The 25,486-nt window shown below is 42.9% G+C and overlaps 1 protein-coding gene across 6 annotated transcripts in view; it reads left to right on the top strand.

Annotated features, from left to right (window-relative positions):
* DGKB (diacylglycerol kinase beta) overlaps positions 1-25,486 on the top strand; it is a 251,989-nt gene that overhangs the window by 7,633 nt on the left and 218,870 nt on the right. For 2 of the 6 annotated variants that reach the window (XM_083705275.1, XM_083705270.1), the window contains exon 1: positions 11,283-11,479. The exons of 1 other annotated variant lie outside the window; for it this stretch is intronic. The gene's annotated coding sequence lies outside the window, so the exon portion shown is untranslated. Of the gene's footprint in view, positions 1-11,065; positions 11,139-11,282; positions 11,480-11,517; positions 11,715-22,315; positions 22,402-25,486 lie in introns of those variants that run through there. 3 more of the 6 variants (XM_083705271.1, XM_083705274.1, XM_083705273.1) reach the window with 3 other exon arrangements.

Raw genomic sequence — 25,486 nt, 5'->3', positions numbered from 1 at the left:
CTGGGAAATCCAAATCCTCCCCCCAAAAAAGCTCAACAACTTTGGGCAATCCTCCCCATTTTCTTAATTTTGAGTCCCCCAAAATAGGGGATGTCTTATGCATGGGGGCATCCTATAGACGGAAAACTACAGCAACCCTCCACAGAGTGATCATAAATTTGCATTCCCATTTAGCAACTGATATGGGCATGGGAGTCCTGATGCATGCATAGGACACCTCATCTCCTAGGACAGGTTGTTAAGACTTCAACTTCCATTAGCTCCAGCCAGCATGATCAATGGTAAATGATGATAGGAACTAGGTGATAGATTATCTAACAGCATCTGGAAGACCTCAGGTTCCCCATCTGTGCACTCATAAAAACATATCTCTAAGTGCATTCCTTCAATGTATGCAGAGGCTCTATATGTCTGTCACATAAGTTGGCTCAAAAAGCATTTTCAGGTTGTTTGTGCCCGCCATTTTTGTTGGATGTCTATTGTAGGAGACCTGCTGAGTGCTGGAAGTTCCTTACCAACTGCATGATAGAGATAAGCATTGAGTTGAATTAATTAGCTGTTTCATGTACAGTGCTTGAAAACATTGAAATAACAATGTTTAATTAATGGGGGAAACAGAACATTGTGGGGGAGTCTCAAATGTACTGATTGTTAAATCTAAAGAAAGAACGCCATTTACTTTTAGACTTTAAGCAATTATGTGGACCATGAACCAATGCTGGAGTTTCTAGGTTGCTGCTTGCTAAAATGTTTTGGATAAACACAAATATCAGGTGTTAAAGTGATTTGGCAAGTTCTTAGCTTTAACACTGTTAGTGTCAGCTGTTGGGGACAATTAAATAAGGAATCACAAATTATAAATGGAAGTAGAATAGGGTAAAAAAAAAAAGCCTGTTTATTTTGAAGATCAATAATGAGTGAATAAAAGACCCAACTTAAGCTTCTTCTAAGCCAATTCATGAAATTATTATTATTTATTTATTTATTTATTTATTTATTTATTTATTTATTTATTTTAAAGGGCTACAGGCTTGGGGCTTTTTTGATGGCAGGGTGGGAAGGTTTGAACTGAAAACAATAAATGAATTTTGTAACCAGAACAGCATTCTTGTGATATATCGCATTATTTTCCTCTCTGAATATGTTCACCTAGATGGTCTCCTTCTGTTTGATAGATGTTGATCTTGTGTGTTTAAATGTAGAACTCCTTTTTAGAACATAGTAGGTGTGGCTGGCTGAACTAACCATTCTAACCAAATTGTGTTGATATTTCTAAATCATTAATAAAACTGGCTATCCTGGGAGGGTTCCTTTATTGTTCATTGCAAACAGATTTTTGATGAAATTTACAATTTTAATTACACTGGCTTTTATTTCCACCTTCCCAGTGGGATGGTTACTGCAAAGATTCTCCAAACTAGAGCTATGCATGGACTTTGATGCCTACGTATGCGACTTTAGCATTTTATTTTAATACTTCATCCGCTGAAACAGAGGATCACTTATAAGTGGCAAGACCTCTGTGCTATTGTGTCTCTTGTGTTTATTATGTTAGATAGAACCCCAATGAAGTAAGGGAAACATGACAAAGTCCCATTGGAATTAACAAGGTCTAAGTTTACAATTAATTACATTTAAAAGCAAGGGGCAGTTTGTGCCTCATGTGGGTATTGCAACGTGGAACAGTTAAAATTTGTAAAAGCATTTTTCATATTAAAAGTGCTGTTGGAATATTCTCATGGTTCATTCGTTTCTGTGTATGGCTGATCTGCAGTCACCTGTGTTGGCTGGTGTCTATTGGTAGGGCAGGAGGCGGGGAGGCCAATGACAGGTGGAGCTAGAGTGAATAACAGGCAGAACCAACACATTCTCATTTTGACCCTGTCTTTCTCTCTGCGAACTTCTACAGAATCAACACTAAGATTAAGGAAGACAGAGCCAGCAGTCAAGGCCAACTTGTGAGATGGAAGGGTGGTTGAAAGCACATTGAGGTTGCTGGGGCAGTGTCTTATTCCTTCTAACAGAACAAGCTCCACCGTCCATAAAGAAGGAATATTTCAGAAAAATAAAGAAGTAAATCTCATCTCAAAAAACATGGTCCACCATTCCAGGGGAAAGGGGATGGTTTGAACAATATTTTTTTAAAAAATGGGTTGGTGCACAAATTAGATTCCCATTGGGAGAATGAACCAAGACATTTTCTGAGCAAAATATCTGCAGTGGAAGAATTACCACCACCCCCTTTTTAAGAGGAACAACATAGAAAAAGAGGGTAAAAAATATGACACCCACTCACAGACTAGCTCAGTTAAGTGCTAAGCATTGTTATTTTCAGAGACGCTAAAAAGAAATCCATTTCCCCCTAGAATTGATTATTTGATCTGTCACTTCCTTGACAAAAGTGACAGGAGATTTTAAAACTATTGATTTCTCTCCTTTTTTATCATCTAAGCATAATTAGAAAAGAAAAATGTATGATGAAGAATTTTCCCATATTTGTGTCTAACTAAAAAAAGGCCGAGGGCTTCTTTTACTGCTGCATAAATATCTCATTGAAGATGGACAAGGTGCTTGAAACACGTCCAACAGCTCTGTATTGTCTACATTGGCAGCAGCTGTCTAGGATTTCAGTTGTGTTAAGTATAATTGGTTTAATTCACACAGAAATTGTGAATGCTAGTGTATTGCTGAAAGGGCTTTAACATGGGGATTTCCCATGGGCTATATTAAAGCCAAGAGGTGGTCTCTGAACTCCTTGATAATTAACTATTGTTTTCTACTAGCTAATACATGAGTGTTTAACCTTAGATCATATGAGAGGTATTGAACTGAAATTTCGCCATCTCTGAAGGGTCGTGGCTGGGGTCATTATTCTCAGACTCAGTGAGAGTGAGGACATAAATGAAGCTCTCCAGGTAAACAGCTTAAGGCAGGAGAGACAGACCTTTGCTTTTGAGTCTGTTTGGAGTATTTCATATGGAGTGGCATATTATCTTATGGAACTGTTTGGATGTATCATTCTGTTTTGTTTTGAAGAAAGTTCTGCAAGTTAAGTTTTGAATAATACCTAGTGGGTCTGGGCAATGCTTCATTTTCAAAGGGAGTCAGTTTTCATGTATCCAGTCACTTCAAAATGCACAATATTAATATCTGGTTGTACCTGGAGATGGGGGGCTTCCTGCATGCAAAGCTATAGCTCTGCCAGTGAGCTATGGTCCTTAGCAAGCCAGCATTTGTCAAAATGCTGTTGAAATGCACTGTAGTGTTGTAACAGCTGAGGAGCCAATTGCCTGTGTTAAAGTACACCAACACCACCTTGTTTGTGGTGCTAGTGACTCACTGAAAGGCTTTTGCTGATTCTCTCTGATCATTAAAATGCAGGAAGAGCACAAAATTACTATAATTTGAGGCTTAAATGTATGACACTGCACTGACTTTTTTTGCTTGCCTGTATTTGGGGCTAAAAAGGTTAGATTTCTATAAATAGCACACAATCCAATAATCGGTAGAGTTGTCTGTCTTTGGCTCCTGGGAATCTTCGGCATTTTCTTTTCTTGATACCAAGCTCAGGAACTTTAGTTAACAACAATTTGGAAGGAAGAAAATAAATCCTGGATTGATTGCCTGCCACTTTGCATTTCTTTCTTAAATTTGCCAAGCTTTTGCAGCATTGTCTCATGCCAAAGAATACCCAGTTCTCTTGGAGAGGGTTTTTGGATCTTGCATTAAATCATGTGTGTGTTTCATTGAGTGCAAATTATCCTTACAGCAAATGGCCTTTCCACATGTCCAAGAAAGGGCTCCACAGAGTTTTCCTAGCTTATAGTTTATAGCTTTGATCCTAAATGTGCTTATGTAGAAATGAATTCCACTGAAATCATTTGACCTCTGATAGTAAGTGGCCCAAGGATGCGGGTAGCACTGTGGGTTAAACCACAGAGCCTAGGACTTGCAGATCAGAAGGTTGGCAGTTTGAATCTCCATGATGGGGTGAGCTCCCGTTGCTCTGTCCCAGCTCCTGCCAACCTAGCAGTTCAAAAGCACGTCAAAGTGCAAGTAGATAAATAGGTACCGCTCTGGCAGGAAGGTAAACTGTGTTTCCGTGCACTGCTCTGGTTTGCCAGAAGCGGCTTAGTCATGCTGGCCACATGACCCGAAAGCTGTACACCAGCTCCCTTGGCCAATAAAGCGAGATGAGCGCCGCAACCCCAGAGTCGGTCATGACTGGACCTAATGGTCAGGGGTCCCTTTACCTTTACCTTAGTAAGTGGCCCAAATGCATAACTGGCAGGTGCTGGCATATGTGGCACCAGAATATGTGCCAGCTGACGAACCTCTTCTGTCTCTTTCATTAAGGTCTTTGTGGCTGGGTTGTTCTGAAACCAGTCACCTCTTTGAATCTGAAAAGAGAATTTGGTAGCTCCCTCCCTTCACACATTCGGTGACTATGGGAGCTTTCCTACTGGAGCTTATAGCAATTTGTGATTTAGTGGTAGCTGTGAATGCAAAACACCCCAGTTTCAATCTACTGGTAGTGCTGGTAGACCCTTCTCTGAAATTCAGGAGAGCTGCTGCCAGCCCGTGTAGGTAATGCTGAGCAGGATGGCCAATGGTCTGACTTGAAATAAGGCAGCTCCCCGTGTTCAGGGAGGTGGATTCTTGTGAGGTCCACAGCAGAAGAGGACCAGGCAAACCTCCCTTCCTGTAGTAGTCCAGCTGCCCCCCCCCCCAGTGCATTAATTATCATTTTTGTTTAAAAAGAAAAAGAAAAGGAACACTGTCATGATTCCAAGTGACATATCTTGCCTTGTTTGGTCCTGATAGTGCTATACTTGCTGTTTGAAAATAGTGTGAATTGGTTCTTAGCCTCTGGGTGTTGGTTGAAGGCTCTTAGATGTCCTGTGACAGATGGGACATTCTTCTCTTTCTGCCAGGACATCTCTATCTCTACTACAGGTTTGCCTTTTGGACAGCTATAAATAAGACTTCTAAGACTCGTGTGGCTAGTGAATAAGTCTCAACGATCTTGAAAGCAGCCATACAATGAAAAGCAATTAGAGATGACTAATGTGTGTGCATCAGAGATGCTATGCTATAAAGGCTTTACTAAATTGTGGTTTTTCTTCTTAGGTGAGAACCATTGTGCGGTCTGCAATGAAGAACATTTTCCCCCCTAAGGTTAATTTCTGCACTGGGCAGGGGACATTATTTTTTTGAGTACTGGTGAGGCATTGAACCTCCTTTTCTTGGTGTGTTGTGGTGCTGATGAACACACACACACACACACACACACACACACTTTGTGTTAAATAACACAAAAGCAAGCACAGACAAAGCTCCATGCTGACCAAACCCTCAAAACTAACATTAAGCCGAGCAAACAGGATAAATGGGCGCATGTTAATATGCTAATAAACATACAAGTGAGGTCACTGACAAATGCACTTTTCTTCAGTGATAATTAAAGTCTAAGGGCTGTTGTGCCCCTTTCAGACTTTCAAATTCCATCTATAAATGCATATAACAGGAGTCATGTCTACTGTTCCCACTCTGGACCCCAATGTGTTGATCAGCTTTGTATACATTTTGTACCTGTGAAGACTCAATTCAAGCAAGGCCCTGCTTCCAGCTGAGGAATCACACACCTCCCAGAGCTAGCCACCCCCACCCCACCCCTTACCTGGCCAACTACAGAGCTGGGCTGTGGGCTCTTGCCTGTCTCAGCCTCCTATAACATCCCTTCCAGTGCTCCCTATGCCTCAGAACCTACCATGTTCATCGAGACAAGGGCCCTCTGGCATGGTGAAGGGTCCTGCTTCTCTGGTTCCTGTGCACTGACTCCCATCCTGCATCACACTGTAAATACTTCCTACACCAGCCCCTCCGCTCCCACCCACAGCTTGCCCCAGTGTGTTCCAGTCCTGGCTACACCCCTTTCCGGGATCTTCCTCCCCCCCCCTATTGTTCTGCCAGTTCATGACAAATAGACAAATGTTTGATCAGTTTGAGTCAATGGAGCAACAACAGCAACAACAACAACAGCAGCAAATGGCCTTCCCCAACCAGGTGCCTTCCCACCATCAACTCCCACCATCCCTGATCATTGGCCATGCTAGCTGGATGCACATTTCAAAGGACAGCTACATTTCACTTCATGTATTTTTTCAGGAAATGCAAATTAGTTAGGTTCACATTAAAATGCAAACCAAACTGAATTCTGCCCCATTGCTACTTCCAGCTAAGCCTATGCTGGTACAAACTGTGTGCCCCATTTGTACCCTACAACATGTAGGGCACACATTGCATGGAAAGAGACTACCTGGATCCAGCTTGTACCCATGTATGATCTATTCAAAAATCCTAATGAAGGTTAGAGCCAGGGGCAGCAGCTGGAATCTTGCTCTGTCCCCCTAAGCCTGATTTGTATGTACCATTGCACGTAGGCCTTATGTTATGGCTAATTGTCCATATTAATGAACAATGCACAATAATCTATATCTTTTATACGTATTTGGCTAGTCCTGTACTTTAAAAAAATGTTTTGAAAAGTATTTGTGGGACATTGTTGTTCTTAAATGTACTTTTATTTTACGGGAACTCTCTGAACTGTACTAGCCTTTCTGATTTGATTTGTGATATCAATAAGTTGTTAAGCACAGAGAATGAACTTAGTACATTTGAAGAAAGGTTAGTACATGTTGGAGGGCTAGAAAAGCTATTGCACTCTGTTTTCATTTTTTAGGATATCGGCTTACAAATGGTTGTCCAACAAACCTGTCTTTACTGCACATAAGTAGGCTATAAATAGCCCTCCAACTTAGAACGGTTTCAAAAATGCTATTGATTTGTATAGAATGGTGATCTCAGTGGGTGCTCCAGTTTGATATATGTCATAGGGTGATCCTTAACCTTGATGAACCCTGCCAAAGAATCAACCAGCAGATGGGTTGATGCAAGATTATTTGGCAGAGTTCATCAAGGTTAAGGATCACCCTATGACATATATCAAATTGGGGCAGCCCTCCCTTAGATCACCATTTTTTTGGGGGGGATCTATAGCTCATCAGCTGTAGTCTGACAGAAGCTCTTTCCCCTGGATCCCTTTAATGGTGTACCCTGATTCCTTGGAGAGGAGATCATATGTAATTGGCTTCCTGATGTCTGGGTCTGGAGGGTGGTGGTGCCTATGCCAGCCCTCCAGCAGCTTGCATAGATGGAAGTAATAACATGGGTTGGGGAACCGGAGTAATTTCCAAAAGAATGTGGTTGCGGCTACATGCAAGGACATGGTCTTGGCAGCTAACCCCCGTTCTTTATGGGACATGGAGTGCTGCAGGACATCTTCCTCCCATTCATGATAGAAGTGCGAGCCCACCCCAAACTATGACCTAAAGGCTTCACAAAAATTCCATGTCCTAGAGTATGTTCGGAATGTGGAAGGAATAACAGGATTGTAATACTCTCTGCATCATGGTGCGCCTCCAAGCACCCACAGGATCTCGGGAAAGGGCTCTGGCTGAGCCCCGGGTGCCAGAGCTTGAAAGCAATCATCCTGAAGTCAAGGAAGAGCTTATGCTCTGCTGTTATTGGAACAAAACAGTTTTTGGAACAAAACTGGCTGAAAAGAATAGGCTAGCCTGCAAATACTGGAGCGTCAACTGAAACCAAGGCCTGAGTGTGGCTGGCTTTTATAGCTAGGGAGTGGACCAGAGGGAAGAAGTTCTCCCTCTGGTCCTAGCATGGCTGGTGGAGAAGGCTGCGCCAAAGTTGGAAGGTCACCTACCTGCCACAGGCTGCGTCAGCCCGCAACTGGCAGTAAACACCCACTATTTCTTTAAAGTCACTATGTTGTAATATTTATATTAATCCTGGAGAAGGGAGGGATAATTATGAGCTACGTATTTGCAAATATGCTTCCTCTAGGAAAAAAAAAACCTCCTGAAATTAATTATGGCGGGAGAAACATTATTTTTAGAAGTGACAAATCATTAGTGTACTTAATTATATACTTGATGATTGTGAATTTTAGCCCAGAAATTGGATTTAAGTTCATACATCTGTTAATGGGCATTTAATCAACATGCAGTTCATGTTGGGTTTTGACAGGGTCCTAAAGTCCTCCTGTCTCCTTCCCAAAGCCTAATTGGTGCTTTCCCAGCTTTGGGAGAGCTTTAGGACCCTGCCAGAGCCTCCTGCCCAGTGCCTCCCTTAGCTGACTTTGGGAAGGCAGCGCAAAAACTGAGGGGGCATCACATTTTGGCCTTGCTTACCCTACGTGTGATGAGGCAGTGTGCAGCCCATGGGTTCCATGTTGAAATACTCTTGCGGCCCACTCAATATGAAAAAGTTGGACCTCCCTGGGTTAGATGGTTGAGTAATATCCCAGCAAGAGCCGGTATCCCACTCCTGACTGACTCATACACCATAGTAGCCATACTTCATCCAACTTGGGCATCTTGAGGGGCTTCCCCCTCCTTTTACCTTCCACTCAGAGTTTGAGAAAAGTGTCAAGGGGCAACAGTCCTGAGTTCTGGTAGCACCAAACCTTGTAAGAGTTCCATCCTGAGGCTAGATGAAGCCAGATTGTGTTAAGGCGAGGAAAAAGAGCCCTATGTACCACCCTAACAACCAAGAAACAGGATTTTTATGTATTTTATTGAATGGTCTCATCTCGATAAGGAAAGAGACATATGAGGTTGCTGATCAGTGTATTAGCACCATGGACAGCGATTAGACAACAGCAGGGGTTGTCTATGGTATTATTAATTAATTAAATTAATTAAATTTATATACTGGCCTTCATCCAAGGATCACAGGGCAGTTTACAATATTAAACCACACAAATACATAACATAGTAACAAACAAAAACAAATACCCCCACCAGTTTAAAAGGCCAGATATTGTTCAATTAGCCAAAGGCCTGGGAGAAGAGGAATGTTTTGCCTGATGCCTAAAGATACATAACGAACATAATGATGAATGCTCCAGGTGAGCCTCCCTGGGGAGAGCATCCCACAAGCTGGGAGCCACCACAAAAAGGCCCACTCTCATGTTGCCACCTTCCATACCTCTTGTGGAGGAGGCACACAAAGAAGGGCTTCGGATGATGATTGCAGGGTCTGGGTTGGTTCATATGGGGTAGGGATATCATCACCTGTTGGATGGCTTACCACCTGTTGTGGATCTTACTACAATACAGGAGCTTCCCTGGGAAAAGGAGGTGGCCATAAGGGGCAACTCCATGCATCTTGGTGTATATCTCATAGTGTGTCTCATGTTGTGTTGGCAGGTGGGAGCTTCTACCATAAATATATAGCCCCTCAACGGTTTTATTTTCAGTACTGGTTTGGACCCTCAAGTACTTTTTATAATGCGGCAGGTGGCCTAGTTTTGTCAATGTTGTGCAATTGCTTTCCATATTACCATGATATCTGAGAACAAAATAGAAGCTTTTATCAATGTTCTGTAGTACATTTTAATCAGCTTCTAGAACAGTGTTTAGCTTTCTTAATTTTGTTTAACAAGGCTCTTCATGTCAGAGTGCTTACATTTTTATTTCTAAAAGCATGGTACAGACTTTTTAAATTGGGATGGCAGATATGTGAAACGTTAATCACAGTTAACGAGAATTGCAGAGCATGTAAATAAAAGTGTTTTCCATTTAGACATCTTGATTGCAGATTCCATAAGCCTATTTTGCAGCCTTAAGAATATCTGCGGCAAATGTTTATTTATTTATTTAAGCATCCCATTCATCAGTCCCCAATAACAATCCATTTCCCCTCAAAATAAAAACAGATTAAACATCACAATTCCAGTGAAGCAGGAATCAATAAAGCTGCAAATAAAAGAACTCTAAAAACAAAACAATCATCCCGAAACAGAGAACTAGAGAGTAAAGCATTACAATAATCAATTAATAAAGAAAGCCAAAGGGATAAATTCTATAGAACTAAACCACTGTGTGAAAACCACAGTATAATGAACATCATCTTAAAAGAGAGAGAGAGAGAGAGAGAGAGAGAGAGAGAGAGAGAGAGAGAGATTACATATTTTAAAGATGTCGGGGAAAACAAAATGGAGTTTGCCCGATGCTGAAAATACATTTAGGTAGGTGCCAGACTGGACTGTCAGGGGGGAAAGCTAATCACTCTGTGACCAAGAGGGCAGTGTTTGTGTCTGTTTAAGTAATCAGAGGCTTGGTAGGTGCACGCAAAAGATTTCAAGGACAGTTTGGTGCCCATAGGCAGCACGTTGGCAACCCCAAGATTCCCTGCAGCTTCCTAGAGACTGAACTTAGGTGGCCTGCAAGATTCCTTACTCTCCAGTGCTGCTTCCCAGAGTTAGCTCCACTGAACCTAATAAGCCTTTCTTCTGAACAGACATTAGGATTGCACTGGTTATGGAGAACAAGGCTCTCAACTGCAATGGTTATATGTTCTTCCTCCACTGCCAGGGACATTAGGCTGCTGAATGCCAGTCTGCTGGGAACTGCGAGTGGGCAGAGCACTCTTGGGCTCACATCCCGCCTGCTAGGGTTGATCTACTATGAAATGAAGATTAAGCTTCAGGACCCCTAATCCTGGAGGGGCCCCAGAAGCAAATTTAGTCCACAATGGGTCTCATTGACCCAAATTTAGTCCACGATGGGTCTCGTTGACCCAATTTGAGTCGCATGACTAACATGGATTTTTGTTGGAAGCTGTATGCCAGCTCCCTTGGCCAGTAATGCGAGATGAGCGCCGACCTAATGGTCAGGGGTCAGCAGCAGAGAGGTTGCAAAGTGTGGTGATCTATCATGGAACAACCCCATTGAAGAAAGGCTAACCCAGACCTCCTTGCTGGTTGCAAAAAGGGCATAACAGTTCAGCCCCCCCCCCCCAGTATAGGTCTGCTACTGTGCCCTGCTTCCCACACAAGGGTGCCAACCTGAATAAAATATTGGAGGGGGGGAGGTACACCCTGTCCCAGATAATCACGTGACACACACCCCCCCTTTGAATGCCCATCAACTCAAATATTTTTTTGGGGGGGGGCAAAGGGAGCTCGGCCCCTAGGAGTTGGCTCATATGTTCCCACAGGAGCAGGCGCGCAGGACGCCGGCCTAGACGGCTCCAGACGATTCCATCATCTCCAGGTGAGGAGGCTGCGGCGAGCGCGCGGCGTTTCCTCGCAGCACCTGGCGGAGCAGCAGCAGCATCAGCGACCATTCGGCGCCTGCCGCCTCCGCCGCCACGCAGCCGGCAGCCCCTTCTGCGCCGCCCCCGGGAGACCCGGCGGCCACACGGCGCGGGAGACTCCGGGGCCCGCGTCGTCAGCCCTGCTCCGCCGCCTCCGTGTCCTCGCGAGGGAGACGGCGGGCGGGCGCGCGGGCGCGGGCACACACACGCTCTCTCGCTGCCCGGAGGAAAAGCGCCTCATAAGGAGCCGAGGCAGCGGGGAGAGGGGAGGAGAGCTACCGCGGCTGGCGGCCAACAGGTAAGGAAGGCAGCGGCGGCTGCGTTTTGGCGCGCTGGGCTGAGCGAGGAGAGCGTCGTGCTGGAGGCGCCCGCTTGGCTCTTCCCCAGTCCGGCTGCCCCCCAGCCAGGGGGAGGCTGCGGCGGGGCGTCCTGCTCCCTGGACGAGGGCAGCCTGTGGCGCTGCCCCTCCTTGGAGGCTTCCTGCGTCGAGGCGAGCAAGTGCCTGCTAAGTAGGACTTGGGGTGCAGATACGTGTATGTATGTATGTGTTTGTTTGTGAGAGAGGGTCGGCGTGCGCGCGCTATGGGCGCGCGAGACTCTGCTGCTGCTGCTGCTGCTGCTGCTGCTGCAAAGCCAGAGCTTGGATGCTTGCTGTGTTTCTGCCTAGTTGGTATTATCTCCTGTCTTCGCCACCCGCGCCCCAAAATCATAACCCGTGCTATCTTGTAATTGAGATGCATGCAATATCCTCGGTCTGCATTGCACCTGCAGCAAGTTAGCAAAATCCCTGCCTGGGTGGCTGGATCGATTGCAGCGTCGGGAGCCTTGGGGACAGCCTTTATTTATGTCTCTGTGTGTATGCGTGGCTGTTTGTTCGGCTTTTGTTTTTCCCCCTTCTTCGGTGTATGCATGTAAACATGCCAAGGGAACCTTAGGAAGAAAGTTGTGGCGAGCAGCCTTGATGCTCTTCCATTCATATCTTCCTAACTTCTGCCTTTTTTTCCCCCAGCTCAGTGAGTCTACTCTAAATTTATCTGTGACGTTGGGGTGATTTCATACGTGTCATGTTGGTTTATACTGCGTTTATATATGCTGCCTTGGTGATACAAGCATTTTTTTTAATATAAAAAACATGTTTTGTCTGCATATAGAAAGTTCTGCAGTGGCTGGTCACTAGAAACTTTACTTCATTTAAGGTGGCAGATTCTCCAAATGACTTGGGGAAATGTGATGCTTGCTCAAAGTTATATGGCTGCTGTGTATGTCAAAATGAGCCTCACTGGGTTCAGTGGAACTTAGCATAGCATAGCTCTGGAACCTAGCATTACAGTCTGCACAATTCAACTTTGATTGTACATTTTCTAGAGGACCTAGGCTATTGGGTGACTAACAAATATATTAAAAAATGGGTCCCACTGAGAATTGGACTGCAGCCCTATACAGACTAATCTAGTAGTATGTATAAATGAACTCAGTGGGACTTTCAGTCTGAATCAGAAGTATATACATTTATGGACAATTTGTGTTTTGTGCTAGTAAAAATAAAAAAGAAGGATCCTTATTTAAGATATTTAAATTGTTGGTTTCTAAAAGGTGATGCACCTGCTAGGCTTTCTTTGCACTGTTAAAATTCTGTGAGGTTGAATTCTGTTTTGGTTTTTAAGTGTTCTTGCAACACTAAGAAAACAAACAATGGGTTTGAATTCAGACTAATGCTTTAATCCTGACCCCATTTATCTGAGGGTAAGCCCCATTGAATTCATTTGGTGAGCGTGCTTTAGGCTCCGCTGTAAGTAGTCCGATTTGGGGCCCTGTTGACAGTGAGACCTAAGCGCAACAGAGGTAGGGTTTATAGGGTTTACTGTAGCTTTCAGTGTGATTCTATCAGTATTTACTTCAAAGTAAGTCCTGTGGATGTCCCTCAAGCTTATTTCCAAAGAAGTGTACCTACAACTGCTGACCAGGTCTGGTTTTGACTTAATATTTCAGTCATCTTTTAAGTAGAATTTACCTATGAAAATGTGCAATTGGAATGTATTCTGAAGCCATGAAGCAGAGGACAGTGCTGTTTCTGAATGGCAGCACAGAAACAGATTTTCTGCTCATGGGTTCTGGACTGCACTGGTTTTAAGCAACTGGTGTTTCTTCTCCTGCCTCCTGTGCACCCCTCCCACACAACTCCACAGTGGTGAAATGTGGATGCCTTGATTCCTTCCTTTCTGACGTCTCTTATTATCGCTTTTTTTGGAAGGGATAGTTTAGAGGCCCTCTTCTCCATCCAACTGAAAAGGTGATAAATGTTGTATAGCAACTGATTAAAAATATCTTCCATGCCAACTAGATTAAGAACATAGGAACTAGCTTATCCAAACCACTGGTCCATGACCATCTAACTCATTATAGTAGAAAATGACTTGCAGTGACTCTCTGAGATGTTGGATAAGGTCTCTAAGCTGTACCTGGAGAAGCCAGGGGCTGGACCTGGGAACTTTTGCACGCAAAGCAGATATTCCACCACCAGGCTATGGTCCTTACCCTAAAAGAATTAGGTCAGCATTATTTCAGTATCTTAAATTATTGTTTAATTACATTTTGTAAAAATGTGATTTTAGATATAGTAAACCCACCTCACAGTGGCCTCAGTTGTGTGTTCTAAAATCAATTTCTGCCCAGTTTGAGCTTAGAATCATAGAATTGTAGAAGTGGAAGGGATCCCAAGGGTCCTCTAGTCCAACCCCTGCAAAATGGTTATGTGCTTTGGATTTTGTGAAATGCCGACTCGGAAATTCTGGTGTGCCTAGCCTTCCAAAAATAGCATATGTAAACTGACAGCACCCCTGAGCGATGTTTCTGTTCTTTAAAAAATATTTCCAAGCTTCATAGTGTTGGTGACTCCAAGCACGGGTGATTAAAATGAGGTGCTTATAACTTTCCATAGCCAGTATGGAACATATTGTGATAACTCTGTGTGATGCTTAGTTCCTCTTTAAATTGTCTGAAGATTTTATAATTGTGTGCTGTGTTAAACACATGTGCTCCAAGTTAGTAACATACAAGTTTTTAATACAGCTGTGTTTAGCAGCTATTTATTTCTGTGTCATGTTGCTTTAATTAATGCAAATTGGCACACTGTGGTGAAAGGCACCAATATTTCCATAGTCAGTTCACATGAACCAATGCATGTGAAGATTTTTACGCTCTTAGTTCATGCATATAGTGCATTCATTCCCTGATAGAAACGTGTACTGAAATATTTGCCTAGTCAGAAGCAAGTAAAACTGTACATTTCTTCATTTACCAGTAATGGCTAACATTGTACAACTCTTACATCACAAGCCTATGAATGTCTACTCTGAAGTAAGCTCTGTTCAATGGGGCTTACCCCCAGGAAAGTTCGCATCAGATTGTACTGTAGCCTTTAAAATGCAGCCTTCAGCAATACTTTCTGCATATGTTGCCTGAAACAATGGCAGCATCCCAATATGGCCCCTGAACTCTCCTAAGGACATAAGAACAGCCATGCTGGCTCAGACCAAACAGTCATATAGTTCAGCATCCTGTTTCTCAAACACCCTGTTCCAACTCTGCCCCAAAAGCAGGATACCAGGACAATAGCACTCTCCTGCTGTTCCCCAATAAGTGGTATTCTAAGGCTTACTCCCTCTGATCCTGGAGGTAGTATATAGTCATCTTGACTGGTATCCAATGATACCATTATCATTCACAATGTTTTCTAATTTCTTTTTAAAGCCATCTAGGTTAAGTATGAATCAGAAGGCTTGACGGGACCACAAGGATCATCTAGTCCAACCCCCTGCAATGCAGGAATCTTTCACCCAATGTGGGGCTCAAACCCACAACCCTGAGATTAAAGAGTCTCATGCTCTGTGGTTGATGGCCGTCATGATATCTTGTGGTACTAAACTCCATAGTTGAACTATGCACTGTGTACATGGTATTTCATTTTGTCTGTCCAGCAATTACAGCTTCACTGGTTGACCATGGGTTCTTGTGTTATGAGAGAGGGATAATTTTTGTCTCTCTATCTGCTGGCTCCACACCCTGCATAATTCTATTGTTGTTGTTTCCTCTACCCCATTTGCTTGCCTTTTTTCTCAGCTCCAAATGTTACCATGCCCTTTGGAGAGTTCTTTGGTCCTGTAATCACTTTTGGTTGCCCTTTTCTGCCCTTTTCCCAGCTCTATATTCTTTTGAAATGCAATGTCCAGAACACAATACACTGAGTGTGGTCCCAGCATAGATTTCTTGGCCCTTTCCTAATTATCCCCAGTACGAAATTCACCTTTTCCGCCCAGCAGTTGCACACAGGGTTGGCATTTTTATTGTGCCCATGAGATGTCTTTCCCGGTTGCTTAGAGCAAGCTCAGATCCTATCTATATATATGTAGAGTTTGGATTTTTATTTTTTTATTTTTTGGCTCCAGTTTCTCCATTGGCTACTCGGAACAGCATTTGCTGCTTTAATGCCGTTCAATTTGGAAATAACCTTCTGAAGCTGCTCAAAATCTCTTAATAATTTGGGCTGTGTATGCATTAGCATTTACTCTGCCTCCAGTGTGCTCCCACCATTAGTCTTTGAAGCTGTGAATACAGAGCCGGCCTGCCTATGAGGCAGAGTGAAGCAGCTGCCTCAGGCTGCAGAAGCACAAGACCCTTCTGTCCCACCACTTTTGCCAGTGGCAGAACACTCTTTGGGAGCACTGCTTTGCTGCTCATATTCTCCCCCCCCCCAATTCTGCGTCAAAGCACTGCAGAATACTCCCCCAGGGGGTGTGCTCTGGCATGCAGCCTAAATGGGGTCAGGGCTTGGGGGGCAGGGAGCAGCACATTCAGATAGTGAAGGAAGATGGGTTGTTTCTGTAGGTACACAAACATGAAATATCCTGTTGTTTCCTGAGAAACACTCCTGTTTGATGCATTTCAAAACAGTTTCCATCCAATTTTAAAATGTATGCCACCTTCACTTAATAGTTAACCTGAAGTGTGTACATTTGAGAGATCCATTGCACATGTGCAGATGACAGTGAATGGACAGGCAGCCTCATAAATCTCTCTCTCTCTGTGTGTTGCTGGTACAGGGAAACCAAAAGGGTAATAATATTCATTGGGTAAAGACATCCCTGCCTCCTCTCTGGTTTGTACAGCAATGTGCAACCACGGTTTGAGGTGCAGCAGGGAAAAGCAACCTTGCTGTGTTTCAAGCTGCTTGTGTGTACCTAGCCTTAGTGTCATTAGTAAGCTTGACCCATCTCCGTGCTCACCCAATCTCATCTCATTTATGAAAAAGTTTGGGAAAGCCAGGGGGTATTCAGAGACAGTTTGTGAAATGAGGGTGTGCCTCTTTAAAATCCCACTGGGCACACCCAAGATTTTGGACATGCTTGAGGTATATTTTTACAAAGGTTGTATGCTACCCCCAATCTCTGCCGAGTGGTGCATGTGATTGCAGGGGGCTTCCAGGCACTCACATGGGGGCTGTGTTCCCTTTGAGAAGCAAGACGCAGTGGAGGCTGTAGTGTCTTTAAGAAATATGGTTTAATTACACATATTTGCGTCTGAGTTTAGATGAAGGGGGTGCAGATATTACAGCATTGTCATCTCAAGAGCAGCTTGTTCTTCATAGCAGCCCAGCACTGGCGACAGAACCATCCTAAGCATCATTCCTTTGATCCTGCTTCCCAGCCAGCTCTAATGTTCTGCCCTTCAGCCCTTGTATTATGTTCTCCCTTTTTGTTCCTTCTCCTTCCCAGAACACATAGCCAAGCCCAACACCTCCTCTTCTGCCTGCTCACCCCTTTTACTAAGCCTTGAGTCCAAGAGGCAAACTTTCCTGGGTGGCCTGAGGCCCTGCCCACCACATTGCCATCCCTTGTTTTGCACAGACCCAAACACCTTTCTTGATGAGTAGATGCCTGGTCATTGTTTCACAGTGACTTATGTTCAATCAGCCCAGCCAGGCTAGTTTGCATAAGCTAAACCCGGGAATTTCCATGGCACAGTTCAGGAGAACTGCAACAGCCTGTATCTTCTCTTCAGTGTTACAAATATGATCTAGATGCTACCACTGACTAATTCCTAACATTCACTAACAGACTCTTGTACCCTGGCTATTGCACTATCCACTTCTCAAAAAAAAATCATCTGACCAAAGATGCGATACAAAAAATAAAGGACAGAAGAAATCTGATTTATGCAAAGATACATACAGAACAGTTAGTAAGGCATTTGAAAAGAAACCTAGTTTCAGCACAACATTAGATCATTTCCAGGTAATTCCCAGCTCCCCTGGAATCTTTCAGGCTTTCCCCTTGGGGTACACTCTGGTCAATTCAGCATCCTAATACAGCTTACCTATTCACCCACATTGCCCTAATGGTGGTTTTCATAAGCCAGGATGCAAGCCTTGTTGCCAGTTATCTCACCCAAAAGCACTTCTCCATCATCATCATCATCATCATCATCACAATCATTACTTATCAGAACAATTCCTAAACTCCTGTATCCCAAAGCACTTTTTAAAAACACACACTGGAGAAGCCCCACAATCTCCATCGCTGTTCAGTTCTCTGTTCCCCATGTCAAAATGTTTACCTCCAGGGAGGAAGAAAGGGCAGTGGTTGGGTACTCCCATAGATGTATTAAATCCCAGGAAATATGGTGGTAAAAGAAGGTCCACGTTGTCAGGAGTTCAGCCTACCCTTGAGTAGGACCCTGGCAGAGGCACATGCCTGACTGGCATGTTCCCTCCCTCCTGGTTGTTTGTTCGGGAGCTTCAAAAGCTTTCTTCTGCCCAAACATCACAGTGACCGATGCCAACAGACATTGGCACACTTAGGGATCTGCAGAGTCTTCGCAGCTTTTTGTGACAGACCTCAGCAACTCAGCATTTTGGCTAATCTACTTTATAAACACATATAAACACACACAGAGCACTGCAACATGGCTCCCTCTCTCTCTAGCATCAGACAGCAAAGACAAAGAACAAAGGACAATAGTCCCACTTCACGGAACACAGTAACACAAACATCCTGTCTCCGTCACTTCCCACTCTGTGGAGTCAAAACATATACCGTCATGTCAAAGTCAACAATCCCATGACTGCAATCATGGAGCAGGAATTCTAACACATGTAACATTTGCAATCAAGGAAGGGGCTGCAAAGGAAAACATATGTGGGAATGTCTGCCACCACCTTTCATTTCTCCTTCCCCAAGGTAAGGTTTCTATGAGGGAGAGGAAATGAATGGAAAAGATCAGAGAGGCCTGATCATTGTGGGCTGTGCTTGCCACAATTTAGCTCTCAAGAACTGATTCAAGAGTGCTTGACTGTTATGAGAACTCCTCAATATGTAGAGGTCTTTACACGCCAAGTTTATACCTGATGCCCAAACTTTATATCTGATGTCAGAATTGTTGAGAGGGTCAAAAATGAAGGAGCTGCTGCGAACATCTTTTTAAAAATTATAGCTGTATTTCTGTATACCATATGCTGTTAGAAAAAGGTGTTGCTAGGTTTTCATTTCATAATGTCTGAAGATGAAATGGCATCTGTAAAATAAATAAATTGCTAAGTTGGCAATTTCTCAGATTATTGACTTTTTTGAGTAGTTTCTAATAGATCAATACAAACAAAAGAATTAATGAAGGCATTCCACAAGCAGACAATTTTGTTAGGAGAGAAACAGAGTTGCTTTTTTAATCCATAAAATTGTCTCCGTCCTGCAAATCTATCTAAAATGGTTTTGCAGGACTTATTTATTTCTAAGTAGTATTTTGTAGTTCAGTTTGGGGAGTGCGTACTTAGGTTTAAGATAAAGTTTGTGAGCATTTTTAGTAATGGGTCCATATATATGTAATTACTTTATTCTCTCTCTCTCTCTCTCTCTCTCTCACACACACACACACACGATGCTTAATATTTAATTGAGAATAAAAGGGAACTTATTAATAGTTTGTTCTCATTAGTGCTGCTATTCAGTGTCAGTTGTTGGCACATTGTAACTCTCTTTATTATGCTGGACATGAATGTCCCCATTCCATTTTTAATTAGAGAAAATCCTGTTCTGTTTGGACAAGTTTAGTGACCCTGCTTTCATATAGTGTTTGTTTTTTTAAAAGATCGTTTTCAAAATGTAAGGATAGTATACAGTGCTTTGTAGAAAGTTCTGTAGCTGTGCATTGGCAAGTTTTTTTTAGTTTTTTTTTAGTTTTTGGTTTTTTTGCTTTTAAAATCTGTGCATATTTACCCAGAAGTAAGTCCTACAGATACTTGGAAAAAGTAAGAATAACCACAGTGACCTGCATTTTATCTTTTTCTGCAGGGTTTTTGTGTGTGTTTTTTTAAAAGCTGAAATTAGAAACTGCAAATTACATTGCGGGAGGGAGAATCTGTGACTTGCTGTAAATGTACAAGAGTGAATGTGACAAATTTCATTCAGGGTTTCCAGCAGCCCAGACTGTTGTTTTAATATTTCACTTCTACAGCTGTACTGACAGAATGTTGACTACATAAGCAAACTTTGAAATAATTAAAGCTGTTATGTTGACAGCTAAGCAGCCAACGTGATATGTATCCTGTGTCCCTAAAGCTGGTCCTAATATATTTGCGAATATATTATTAAAAATTGGCTTCCAGCATTTTGATACTAAGCATTTGTCATAGCTCTCTTGTTCTGTTGCAGAGTCAATGGAACATGGTTTCAAAGAGAGCTGAATCAACACTGTGGCCTGGGTCATGCATCTGGCATCCTTGTGGAATGTATGAGGCTGTTGACAGGCTCATGAGCTGGGGCCCATGTGGAGAGCCATGTGGTTCATGTAAAAAATGAATAATAATGATGCAAACATGCAGATCCAGGGCACCATGTTTCATAAAAACATACTGTTCTAACTAGCCCTCTATTTTGTGATGTTGTACCAATATCACCACAACCCAGGCAGGCACAGAAAGCCTTCTGAACACTTTTTTTAGGACTTTCTGGACTATTTTTTTAAGCACATTGGTTGTGCAATTCTTGTATGAGGCCACAACATCCTTCCTCAAGACTTGTACTATAAATATCTTACCTTCTGAGTTCACAAACAGCAGTATTCTGTTACTGGTAAAAGGTGATCAGTTATTTTCCCCATGGCTGTTCAATCTCTTGTGATCATGAGTATTGTGTGGAAGGAGGTAAGTAAAGGATGTTTGTCAGTGAGTGCCCATAACATAGCTAGTGATGAATGACACAACTCCCTCCACCCCCATATCCTTGTCATTTTAGTTGTACATCACAAGTGATGGGAGTGCTGATTCCATATGAAATACCTACATGATTATTTAACTGCAACCAGGCCACATAGAAGTCACACACAGAAAATAATAACAATAACAGTAACAGTAATAGTAATAATTTATTACTTATACCCCACCCATCTGGCTGGGTCTCCCCGGCCACTCTGGGTGGCTTCCAACAGGAGATTTAAAATACATTAAAACAACAGTCATTAAAAAACTTCCCTAAACAGGGTTACCTTCAGATGCCTTCTAAATGTCAGATAGTTGTTTATTCCTTTGACATCTGATGGGAGGGCATTCCACAGAGCGGGAGACACTACCGAGAACGCCCTCTGCCTGGTTCTCTGTAACTTTGCTTCTCGCAATGAGGGAACCATCAGAAGGCCCTCAACGCTGGACCTCAGTGTCCAGACTGAACGATGGGAGTGGAGATGCTCTTTCAGGTATACTGGACCAAGGCCATTTAGAGCTTTAAAGGTCAGCACCAACACTCTGAATTGTGCTTGGAAACGTACTGGGAGCCAATGTAGGTCTTTCAGGACTGGTGTTATATGGTCTCGGTGGCCACTTCCAGTCACCAGTCTAGCTGCCGCATTCTGGATTATTTGTAGTTTCCGGGTCACCTTCAAAGGTAGCCCCACATAGAGTGCATTGCAGTAGTCCAAGTGGGAGATAACTACTCCACCACTCTGGTGAGACAGTCCGTGGGCAGGTAGACTCTCAGCCTGAGTACCAGATGGAGCTGGTAGACATCTGCCCTGGACACAGAATTAACCTGCACCTTCATGGACAGCTGTGAGTCCAAAATGACTCCCAGGCTGCACACCTGCTCCTTCAGGGGCACAATTGTCCCATTCAGGACCAGCAAGTCCCCCACCCCCGGTCCCCCCAAAACAGTACTTTTGTCTTGTCAGGATTCAACCTCAATCTGTTAGCCGCCATCCATCCTCCAACCACCTCCAGGCACTCACATAGGACCTTCAGCGCCTTCACTCGTTCCGATTTGAAAGAGAGGTAGAGCTCTCTTTCTGATTAGAAAGAGAGGTAAAGTGTTTCTTGCCTATGGAAAGTTTATTTTAAAGAGTTATTTCAACAGAGGAAGAAAACTGGTTGGAGTCTGTTACTTTGTGAGTTTTTTGTGATACATTTGTGATACCACTGTATATAAATATAATGTATAAATAAATCATAAATCACTGTTGCATAGTAAGTGTTTGAGGAATTACATCTTTCCTAAGTCCTGTACACAGTGGCTTGAGCCACATTTCTTGGACGAACGCATGGGTTGCATGGGTTGCAAATTAGGTGTCCACTGGATTTTGCATTTCTTTGAATGCCGTGACAGTTCTTGGCAGTTTAAATAAGCATTTAAAGATGTAATTGAGAGGAAAAAAACATATATTTAAGTAAGTACATATTTATTTTGTGTTACATATGTATATGTATTTTTAAAATCAGAAAGCAAATACTTATGGGTAAAACCATTAGAAATGAAAACACATATATTGTCCATTCCTAAACCATCTACCCAGGAAAGCTAATTCCTTACTGAGTTTCCTGGCAGAAGGAGAATTTTCTCTCAAATTCTCTGGGTTAGCTTTCTTCCTAAGGTTCCTTGAACAGTCAACTCCACACCCGTGTAAAATTGCCATTCCCCAATCATCTCTCCTGTTTTATCTGAGAGTAAAATACTCTACTACAGTTCTTATTTTTGCAAAGAAATGGTTGCTATGGGGAAATAGTCAAGGTGCTCTCCTGATCCTTTATTGTATATCACATGAATAGCTTAATGCAGTAGAAAGTGACTAATCCTAGTCAATTTTCTTCTACGCCTAGTGCATAAGAGCTGGAATACAGTCTATGATCTTAACAGTTGCATGTTGGAACTTCTCCTGGATAGCGTACTGCAGTTTGCATTGAAGGTGAGGGATTACCTGTTTGAGTGCATGTGCAAAATATAAGCTGCCTGTTCATACAAAACAACATGTTAGAGAAGGATTCTAGTTTGGGGTATGAATGAATAATTTTAATTGGGAGGAAAAGAAAATTTCTAAGCTGACACGGGGTCAATGTCATAAGCGAGCTTGTTTCTATTATATACAAGACTTTTCAAGTGGCATTTGTCTTGAATTGTGATGAAGCAGACTCTGCAGCACAGTTTAGAGACAATAGGGCTAGCACTTAAAACACTTTAATTGCAAAGAATTAAAAAAACCGTGAAAGTTAACAAATCTTTGGCAAACAGATCTTTGGCAAACACATGCCCATGCCCCCAATACAGACAAAGTTAGTTGTGCTTAGGTCTGAAATGAGTGATGTTTGCCTTTAGGCAACTCTGGGGTTGTGGCGTTCATCTCGCTTAATTGGCTGAGGGAGCTTTCGGGTACAGCTTCCGGGTCATGTGGCCAGCATGACTAAGCCGCATCTGGCGAACCAGAGCAGCACACAGAAACGCCGTTTACCTTCCCACCGGAGTGGTACCTATTTATCTACTTGCACTCTGACGTGCTTTCAAACTGCTAGGTTGGCAGGAGCAGGGACCAAGCAAAGGGAGCTCACCCCGTTGCGGGGATTCGAACCGCCGACCTTCTGATTGGCAAGTCCTAGGCTCTGTGGTTTAACCCACAGCGCCACCCACGTCCCGTGGATGTTTGCCTTTACCCTCTCTTAATTGAGCCATGCCTTTTTAGATATGTTCTAGAGCAAGTGAGTATCGCCCCACCTTAAATCATAGTCCCATAGTGTCTGGACTGAAGTAAGTCCCATTGAATTCAGTGGGTATAGGACTGAAGCCCTCATCAGTTTGTTTTAGCTTTGTGACATTTTAACTGTCCATCATTAAATGCACCAAAGGCTGGAAGCACAAAATTTCATATTGGTCTTGCAGAAGCTACTAAGGCATCACTTGAAATTATCATGATGGATCAGTATGAATTTCTTTCTTGGTTAATATTGCTCAGGATACCATTACTGTTTGGTGAGCTTTTCTTGTCTCTGTGATGAGAAAAATAAACTTGACGGATGATCCAGTATTTGAAATGCACAAGATTGAATTCTTACTTCAGCGTGGATGAACATAAGGTCACAGGCATGCTTTTTGTCATTGACAACACAGGAAGAAAATCTGAAAGCTCTCCAAACAGAATTTTGTGGCTCTTAAAATTGCAGTGATAATTCTTTTAGACTAAAATATTCCTTATGGTCACATACAAAATGGACATATAAATGAAAAATGGTGAATATAACCAGGATATAATAGCAGTATGCATCTATGGGAATTGTTATCTTTTCTATATTCAAAGTTTAGACACTTAACAAGCGATTAAAGTTTTAAATTAGAACCAGCTATTAACAGTGACTGCATTTTTACATGTTCTACATTTGTTTTGACAAGGGGTTGTTGCATAACTGTGATAGGATAGTCCATGTAAAAGGAATGAAACTCGGGGATTAAGAGAGAGTTCTTATTTTTGCATTCCCCACCCTGCAAGAGTTTCCCAAATATATGCTGCATGTACTGTTGCTGCCAATATCTTCTGGTTGATGAATTTTAGTTGGGTACCTAGCTTGCCTTATTAGTCAAACCGTACACCTACACCAATCCTGCAGTCCTGCAAAGCTTCTGTTAAAACTGTTCTATGCAGCTGAACAGAAAGCATTCACCTCCTTGACTTGTTTGATGGAAGAGACGCAGGGCCCATCCAAGACATTCTGATAAAAAGTTGCAAGACATTCTGAAGGAAAGGACAAATGATGTCTCCTGCCCCATTTGCCACATACAGAAGCTGACTGGAAAGACTGTGAACTTTACTTCATAGCTGGTGATGGGAGAGCAACCATTATTGCACCTGAGTCATGCAGGCCACAACACACATCCACAACACACATTTAAAGCACATATTTCCCTCTAGTCAAAGAATCTCAGGAATTGTACTTTTCCCCTTGTAGAGCTACAATTCCCAGCAACCCTTAACAAAATGCAGTCTCCAAGGTTCATTGTGAGAAACAGTGTGGTTCAAATATGCTTAAAATGCGGGGCTTTTTTCCCAGCCAGAACTTGTTGGAACTTTGTTTTGGCGCCTCTCATGCAGCTGCCATTGCCTTTATAAGAGAACAAGGGAGGCGTTCATGGTGAGTTCCGGCACCTCTTTTTCTAGAAAAATAGCACTGTTTAAATGTATGGAGTGAGTATTAGAGGCAGGTTATGTGGCATACACATCTCCAAGAGAGGAAAACAATTGGAGGATTCAGAAAGAACAGCTGGGTAGACCACCACTGCTGTCCTCTTCCCTCCCAGAGTCCACTAGCTGAGGCAGATGCCCCACTCTGCCAAACTGGCCCTGAGAAAACAGTGAGCATGTAGAATTAAGAAAGGATATATCTGGGTAACTTTGAGGTATTAGTCATTGCATCTAGTAGGTCCTGACCTAGTGACTGTGGCTGTAATCTTCAGATATACGTGCCAATGGAACAGTACACAGTCTCTCTTGCATATGCTGTTCTGTAACTGCTGTCATGGTGGGCTAAAGTGAAAGCAAACTAACTGTAATTCAAATGACCATACAAGAAGTAAAAAACAGTTGTATGTGTTGTTGTTTTTTAAAACAAGCCCATAGTCCAGGTGAAACAAATATAATGCAGGAACAGGTTAAAAGACTCAAGGTGGTGGTGGGGAGGTATTTGCCTGGAGTTGAAATGACATCAAGCTAGGCTCCAGATAAGCCTCTCTGAAGAGGGCATTTTGTAGCCACCATTCAAAGGGCTGCCTCCCTAGTTGCCATTTCTAACACTTCACCTGGCAGGGGCACTCTTTGAATTCCCTCTTGCTTGCTTTGAAAAGAAGGTCTCTGGTTTTGTCCCAGATTTTATATCTGCACCAGTCCTAAATATGGCTAATGCTAACCATCTTAACTAGGCATAGGCAGACGAGGCCCTCCAGCTGTTTGGGGTCTACAAGTCCCATCATCCCTAGCTAATAGGTTCAGTGGTCAGGGATGATGGGAATTG

The sequence above is a fragment of the Podarcis gaigeae genome, assembly GCF_964106915.1.
Source record: "Podarcis gaigeae genome assembly, chromosome: 12".
NCBI lineage: Eukaryota > Metazoa > Chordata > Lepidosauria > Squamata > Lacertidae > Podarcis > Podarcis gaigeae.
The sequence above is the reverse complement of the archived record's forward strand: the minus strand, read 5'-3'. Positions and strand labels throughout refer to the sequence as shown.